Raw genomic sequence first — 9,268 nt, 5'->3', positions numbered from 1 at the left:
TCACAAGCCACGGGTCGGGTCATATTTATTTTCAGCATAAACAAAGATGAAAAAATAACTTACATATTTAAATTGGACCAAAATTACAAACGTCCCAAAAATCTTAAATGTTAGTCTTGCTTACATATGTAAAATAAATATTTCAACGTTATCACATGAACTCATTTCCAGATGTGAGCTGACAAACGTGTCCTTTAAAGGGTCTGAACATACACAGATACTTGACATTCATTAATAGCCTTCAAACGTTGGTACTATTTCTTTTATAAGCTTTTTCAATGGCCAGGATTAAACATCAGTTTCAGTGTATGGTTTCCTTCGTATGAGATCCTATCGCCCTGTTTCGGGCTGTTTCGATCCAGTACAGACAAAACTGGGATGCAACTGGGCGATATGTAATGAGTTCTGATTGTTAATTTAAATCACATATACAGATATGACACATGGGTACATGATCCAGACCGTTCATCAAGCTCGTGCTATCAACATTTCCCAGCCAAAAATCAAGCAAGCCGACACGTGTCGGAAAATAGTTGGTTAAAAAAATTGACCAGTGATCCACGTTGAATATTGATTTAGTCCCTCGTCTGATGGGTGGAGCTGCCTGAATTTTTGGCTAGGTTATTTTCATTGGTGGGTCCCATGTAATTAACGGTTGAGATATCACAACCATGTAGGCATGCATTTGGTGAAGAAAACCTCTTGCCTTCCAGTCCATTTTTCTTCCTGCCACGTGGCTGGGCTATTTTGACTGCATGTTGTTGTTTAGCCCACGCAAGAAGGCACGTTTTACGCACCACCAGCCGTTCATCAGGTGGGTCCCATCTACTGTATTTCCAGCGAAAATGTCGGCGATATTTTTATACTGACATGTACTTGCGCGGTCCTACTAGTCGGTGATCTGTGGGCCCCACCATGATGTATGTGTTTTATCCACGCCGTCCATCCATTTTTCCATATCATTTTAGGTCCTGATCCCAACGATGAGGCAGAAATAGATCTCAGGTGGACTACACCATAGGAAAACAGTAATGATTGAATGTCCACCATTAAAAACCTCTTCGGACCACTGCAATGTTTATTTGAAATCCAACGATATCTGAATGAAGGATAAAAACAAATATCACCTTGATCCAAAACTTTTGTGGCCCAAGAAAATTTTAATGGTAAGCGTTCAATCAACACAGTTTCTGTGATGTGGGGCACTTGAAATTTGGATCAACCTCATTTTTGGGTTCATCAAATAAAATGATATGAAAAATTAGATGGACGGCGTGGATGAAGCACATACATTATGGTGGGTCCCACAGAGCACCGACCAGTATGCCTCGGTAACCAATCCGCTCCTACGTTCTTCTACGACTGTATTAAACGTCCCGTGGACTGACACGTCATTGTCTATTCTTCAATGAGACTTTGATGTAAACTTCTACTAGAATCCTTGTCTTCTCCCTCTACTTTTCGCTGTTCGAATTCAAAATGAATTTTTGGTGGGCCCCACTTCAAGGGACGGTCGAGAAAACGTCGGTGGAGCCGAGCCTTCCAGAGACGGTGGTTGGGAATCCCGACGCAAGTTGGAAATTGCGAACGTCTCATCTTTTGACCTTTTTTTGGACCGACGCCCGTAATCTGGTGTATTAACGTTGAACTGCTCTATTAATAAGCTGACGTGGACTGTCTTTGGCCGTTCCTCCATGGTACAATGAATCCATGATCCAGACCACTATTTGAGTGGGACTCACTGCAGATGACCTATATACGTACATCCTACGTGTTAGAAGATCCTGGCTATACAGAAATTTGTCATTTCCTTGTTTGAATCTGAACCATTGTATTATTTTCGTTCCCAACCGTCTATTTGCTAGTAACTACTTTAAGGGTCAGGATGCATCCAATTTAGGTTTGTTTTGGAAGGTGGGCCATCCACAGTAGAGCTCAAAGTATCTAACGTTTGGATTACCAACCATCTGGTTCCCACGATGTTCACGTGAGTTGTTTTGGAGATGTAGATGTTCCATCTGTCAATGTGGACAGGATCATCTAATGGGACCCACCTTCAATTTTTGGCTCTTTGATGAGACCATGAATCATACACAGCTACCAATCACGTATGTTTACAAAAGTAATAGGATGTAACACTCACTCATCTTTGGTACAACCGTATTTCTCTTATATCTTTTTGACTATTATATTCATGAGCCGCTGGGGCCATTTTAATAATTTAAACCAAATTTATTTAATTTCATGTTGACAAAGCACAGCTTAAACCCAACTTATATGGAAATGAGTCTATTAGAACCCTATATTTTAGGTTAGGTCTCAATCAGATTGGCAGGTCAAGTCAAGTTTGCCACCATCATGTAAGATGTGGAGCTGAATACGAATCAGCTCGGTTAATTTGCTTGGTTAGACTTTGATAAGCTTGACACAACTCAACTCGAGATTGCATTTGGGCTGAGTCAAGCTGATTTTTTGAGCTTAAAAGGATTTCAAGCCAAGCTCAAGTTGGATTGGGTTCGACTCGACTCAAAGCTCGGCCTGAACTTACCTCAATTGGGCTTGAATTATAACTTAATTATATAATATTATATATACAAATTAGGGAAATGATACTATGAGGTCGAGTTGTCGGGGGCCCACCATAATATGTGTCGAACATCAACACCATGATTTGATGGGTCCCCTTTAGATTATGAGATATCTCAAAAATCAGTCATATATAGAACTCAGGTGGGTCATACCATCTAAAACCATATGAAGAAATACCTAAAACATATAAAAGTACTCTATGGGGCCCACTTGAAATTTGGAAGCGTCAAAAACTTGGTCTGACCGCTCATCCAAGCAGGACACATAATGGATGGGTTATATTTGTGAACCACACCTTGGTGGGCCGACAAATGGTTATAAATGTTTTAATGGGAGGGTAACCTCTCTCAATTGTTGCACCTGATATGGCCCACCCAAGTCATGGATTGACTTAATTTTTTAAGCCCGAGGCCCACTCAGGAATGGTGCATCTACTGATGCGGTAGATGTTCGACACGCATCAAGGTGAGGCCCTCACAGCTCAACCTCATGAGAAGTTCCCATGAGGTCGACAACATAGTACCATTTTCATATAGCGTAACTAATATAATATAATATATAATGATAAATAAAGGATGCACATAGAAAAACTAGAAAAACTAGAAAAAAAATGTTTAACTGGAAACCTTGAACTCAAACTCGGCTTAAAAGCTTGGACTTGAACTTAAATTAGACTTGGGTTGACTTTAGCTGCTGACCAAATCAAGTTTAGTTGGCCCGTTAAGATTGAGAATCAAGCTAAGCCGAACTTAAGCTAGGATAGGCTGCTCGCTGAGCCAAGCCAAGCTGTGCCAAGCTCAACTCAGTTCAGCTCAGATACACATATAGGACTACTATAAATTAGTTTCTAGGTGGACTAATCCAGTTGTGCCAGATTGGGTTAGGTTGACATCAGGTTGGGCTTTAATTGGAAATCCTGAAACATGGTTTTAAGACCATGCGACTTGTTTGTATCAACCAGCACTTGTTTGGACTTGATCTGGTTCTACACTTCCATTTGCCTGAATGGGTCACCTCTAGCTCAGCCGGGCCTGATCTGATTGAATCCGGGTACTTGTCAAGTATCCAACTGGTTTGACACATGCTCCATTGGGGTAAACCTTTCTAACTTGTGACCCGACCCAAGCCCTATTAGACTTGTTTTTAACTGAATGTAAAAACGGTAGACTTGATTCTTGGACCCGGAACCAGACCCGGAGCTATACAAGGTGATGCCGTCATGTCCTTAACAACACAGATTCTACTGCTAAACCAACCCAACCTGACCCAGACCCAAGACGAGTAGCATTGAATATTCAATGTCGGGGTTGGCTAGCTTGGATCGGGTCGGCTCTGGACTGACTCCGCTTGACATTGGGTCGCCACCTGCCCGAGTTGCGCAGGCGAAATATCAATGATAATTGACGCGGATTTCTGCGAGAAGTTCCTGCCCTGAAAACCTACGTGGGGCCCACCGTGATGTTTGTGAGAAATCCACCCCGTCCATCCGTTTTGTGAGCACAATTTCGGGCATGGATGCAAAATCGAACCGGATCCAATACTCAAGTAAGCCGAAAACGTGAGGATTGAACGTCCACAGTTAAAATATTCATGGGCCAACAGAAGTTTTGAATCACAATACTATTTATGTTTTCAGTTCATCCCAGTAGGAACGACGTTATGAACGGTATGGATGGCATGTAAACATTACTGAAGACCCCAGGGAGGTTTCAACGGTGGAGATTTCCCTACCCACCTTTTCCTTTAGTGCGGTCCACTTGAGTCTTGCATCCTATTCGTTTTTTGTCCCCATGCCCTAAAATGAGCTCAAAAAACGGATGGACAGGGTAGATTTCTCACGAACATCATGGTAGGCCCCACCTAGGTTTAGGTGGCAGGAGTTCTTGGAAAGGCTTTGGCAGGAAATCCGCGTCCTCGATAATTGCTAAGCCAACATACACGTGTAATGCAGTTCATGTACAGGCCATAACATGTGCGAGCTTGCTTATGGGCATGAGATCCATGCCATCCATCAGGTGGGTGCCTCGAGAAACCAAGCTGGTAACCTTTTCGCCACAATGTTAGAATATTTGAACGGTTGGGAAAATTAACCCAAAGCTTTTGCATGAGTCCATTTCCTTAGGAAATTGTGGCCCACCTGTTCATCTGAGCACCCTTCCTTTCTATTCAAACATTGAGGAAACTTTTCTAATTGATGGACGGTTTGGATTTCATGCCCGTATGCCACGACAGCATATGTGGTGTTGTGTGCATAAGCTCTTCTATACATATGTGCGTACTGTATGGCTCTTAAAGTAGGTGTTCATAGCATAAATAGGTTTTGACATTTGAGTGCAAGCTCTTGTCTATTGCATTGCGTTTTGACTTTATTAGTGGTGCTCACCTACATAATGGACCTTTGTGGTCCCTTGATGAACAGATGGATAGAAACTGACAGAGTGAGCTCCACCGTCCAATGCTAGAAGGACATTTGAAAAAGAACCGTCCATCGAGCGTGCTTTACTGAGAACGCGCAATTCTTACAGGACCATCTCAACTACAACGGTTCGTTTTATTTATTTGGATCAGTAGGGTCCGCGCCCATTTGTTTTAGAAGATGGGTTTAAATGTTATATACATTTCTCATACCACTACATGAGTGAATACTGTTTGATTAGGTTCAAATGTTATATAAATTTCTCGTACCACTACCTGGGTGAATACTGTTGGATCTTTCCTATGCCTAGAATATCAGATATGGTTGATGTTTTTATTAAATTTAAGTTAGTCATGGGGAATCTTTTTAGAAGGTGTCAGGGTAAATTAGCTCATTTTAAAATAGAATATTTTTTTATTTGTTAAAGATATATGTATTTGTTAACATCTCTCCAAATTTATATGTATAAAGAGTCATGCGCGCATGTGCAACAATTCTCACGGAAACTCTGAGACCTTTTTAAGTACTCATCTCACTTGATGTGGGCCTAATATCTGAATGGTCCATGCGATGCAACACCCCATTAAACTTTTGGAGCCTAACTTCATTATAATCCAAAACTCTGATAGGTCGTAACAAGAAGATCAAGACAATTTATGAAGAAAATTGTTTCCATTTTTCATGACCGTCCAAAGTTTTGGATCAAGGTAAAAGTTGGGGCTGATGATTTCATAGGAGCGTTGCATAACATGGACCATTCATATTTTGGACTCACATCACATGAAATGAGTTCTCAAAAAGCGTTCACAAATTCTCACGAGAACTAGTGCACAGGCGAGCAATTCACTTTGCATACAAAAATATATATATATATATCCTGAAAAGCTAATTCATGAGCACTTCTATAATCTCGATATCGTTGAGATGACACATTTTATTAACCATTGAAATCAATCCAAAAAACAAATAGCATGGATTAACCATTATTTTTTCTACATTTTCATAGAAATCAACCTTTAAAAAAGGGGGAAAAAAAAAAAAGAAAGAAAAGAAAAGAAAAGAAAACTGACATTATGTATTGACCATTGAATTATTTTTCACTATTTTTCATGCTGATCACTTTCTTGAGATTTCCCATATACACATTAGGGTAAGATTTCTTTGAAACATAAGACATCCTTGGTGGGGCCTAATAGTTGGATGGACGTTAATGAAACCTCACGTCAATGTGCAGTTCGAAGAGAAAATTGATTCTCTCTCCCTAATGAGTCACTTGTGATAGACATCCAAGCCGTTAAAAAGGTGGGCTATACCATTAGGATCATCTGAAAAGCTGGATCATTTTTCGAGCGGGCCACACCACCTAAATGAATAGCATATGATGATCTGACTCTACATACAATTGTGGCCCACTTAATCAGCGGACTAGGGTGACCCTCACGGTGTGGCCCATTTTTTTAAGACAGAGGATGCTGCAACCACGTGAAAGGTTGGCGGGAAACAAATATCATGCATGCAGAATCTAATTATTCAAGAATATCAGGTATTCACGATCCGGTAGATGATACAGTAAAATAGGTAGAACCTGAATATGGTAGATCCAACTCTCCACAGCACAAGTGGCAAGGTAATTTGTAAATCTAGTCCGTCCATCTAGTTATCCTTACTTTGGATGTAGCGTATTTCTAAATACACAAATATCCAATTATCCTATACTTCTAAAACGTGGCCTCCATTCCATTCATCAAGTGAAATTGAAGAAATGTACTGGAATGGATTATGTAATAGGTATGGTTTGGAAATGTGACCCATCCATGATAGATCCCACTAGATGGACAGTTCCGATTTATACATCTATCTTCCAAATAAGCAGTAGAGAGATAGATCTACAAAATCCGTCCCAATCCGGCACATGTGTACAAATCAACTAATGCACACGCTATCAAATATGCCAGTGCGAAGGACAGGTACAATATCCATGCCATCCATAAGAAGTATACCACTATGTATACTCTATATTCCAAGATTCAAGACAGTCCACTAATCAGGTGGGCCACAATAAACTGAACAAATGAACGGTTGTAAAAACCAGACGATATTTTCAAACCAGTCGTCTGAATAGACCAACTTTATCTTTCGAAGTAACATCTAGACTGTGAGGTCCACCAGATGGGTGGCTTGGATATTTCACCTGTATACCACGCTGTCGTATATGGTGGCGTATGCATTAGCTGACTTATGCTTTTAGCAAAGCCCACGTGAAGATGCTAGATGCACTCTACGTACCGGCTCAAGGGACGACGCGGAGATCCACCGAGGTGGGTGCATCCCTGACTCTGGGCCACGCTGATGTATATCTCTTAAATCCAGGCCGTCCATCCAGGGAACTCTTCATAGCTGCGTGTACAACCGCAAGTAGGAGTTCGCTTGAGCGCACACGCGTGTGTACAAGGCATCTCAATCACGTGACACCACATGTGCCACCATGGCACACAGCTGTTTTTTACATAACAAACTGACAAATAGGAAAACATGGAGGAATTTTTATTGAGCCGTCCACGTATTTCTGACATTCTGACCCACATGTGACCTTCTAGCAGCACTGTCTTCGGGATAGCGGATGTAAATGGTGGAACTCATCTGATGGGGGGCGGTACCGGTGGGGCCCACCTTGATCATATGTTGCATATCCATTCCGTCCATCCGTTTGAATAATAATTTTAGAAAACGCTCAAAAATTAAGCATATCGAATTATCAGATGGACCATACCACAAAAAAACGTGATGATTGAACGCTCACTAATAAAACCTTCCCAAGGCCCACTTTAAGCATATTCCTAATGTCTACTTCCATCCAACCCGTTGAAAAGTTAAAAAAATTACTGGATGAAGGGAAAATACAAAGATTCCTTTATCCAAAACTTTTGTAGAATGCACGTAGCTTTTAATGGTCATTCAACACTTTTTCCTATTTTATGGTCCACCAGAGATTTAGATCTTCTTAATCTTTGGAATATATCCTTAAATGAGCTGAAAAAACGGATGAACCGCGTGGATATGAATAAAATTCATCAAGGTGGGCCCCACACGGTAAGGGTAACACCCTCTAAGCTGTCACCCGGGTAACAGCTAATCCGCTCCCATTTGGATCTCGGGGATTGTGCCTACCGGTATATTTGCAGTGTCTACACGAACTCTGTGCGTATACACCTCCATCAGCAGCTTTTGCATGTGTATTGGCTTTTTTTAGTAAAAAAAGAACATACTTTCGTGGGTTGATTTATTCAGTCGGTGGGGGGTTGTCGGCGGTTGTCGCACTGAAAGCGAAGTGGGCCACACCCCACTTTTTTATTTTTATTTTTTTTCTGCACCATGATTGGCGACTCGCGTGTAAAGGACCTGATGATGGAGGCGGTTTACCTGCACCGACTAGCTATTGGACGGTGATATCTGACCCCCCACCATGATTTATATCTTTTATCCCCATCGTCCATTCATATTTCCATGTCATTTTAGGGCATGAGACCAAAGATAAGGTGGATGAAAATCTCAGGTGGGCCATATTACAGGAAAAAAGTGGTGATTGAACACCCATGCACCGTGAAAAACTTCTCAATGCCCACGAAAGTTTTGGATCAAGCTAACGTTAGTGTTTTCCTTTCTTTCATGTCTTTGTGACCTAACTAACTTCGGATGCAAATAAACATTTTAGTGGACTTATGAAGTTTTCAATAGTGATCAATCAATTAATATAATTTTCCAGTGTCGTGGTCTACTTGAATTCTAACTATGCCAACTCTGTGGTCATTTCGTAAAATAATGATCCAAAATGGATGAAAACCAATGATAAAAAAAGATATTATGGTTGGGTTCATATAATGACGACCGTCCATTCATTTTGGTGAGATCATTTTAAGACTCTAGACGGAGAATGAGCCAGTTCCAAAGCTCAAGTGAACCCCACTACAAAAATAATGGAGATTGAATGTCTACCATTAAAAACTTCATGAGCCTAGAAGAAATTTTCTATATAACTGATTTTTGTGTTTTCACTTCGTCAATGTTTAACGTAACTTATAAACAGTTTGAATCTAAAATAAATATCATGATGGGCGCCACTTGAGGTTTCGATCTGTCTCGTTTTTAGCTAATGCACTGAAATGATCTCTCCAAATGAGTGAACGGTGTGGATACAACACATCATGATGAGGCTCTCAAATTTTGGTTTCGTATTGATGGGTTGAGTCGCGAGATTCAGTAATA

Source organism: Magnolia sinica, chromosome 15 (genome assembly GCF_029962835.1).
Source record: "Magnolia sinica isolate HGM2019 chromosome 15, MsV1, whole genome shotgun sequence".
NCBI classification, from domain to species: Eukaryota; Viridiplantae; Streptophyta; class Magnoliopsida; order Magnoliales; family Magnoliaceae; genus Magnolia; species Magnolia sinica.
The sequence above is the reverse complement of the archived record's forward strand: the minus strand, read 5'-3'. Positions refer to the sequence as shown.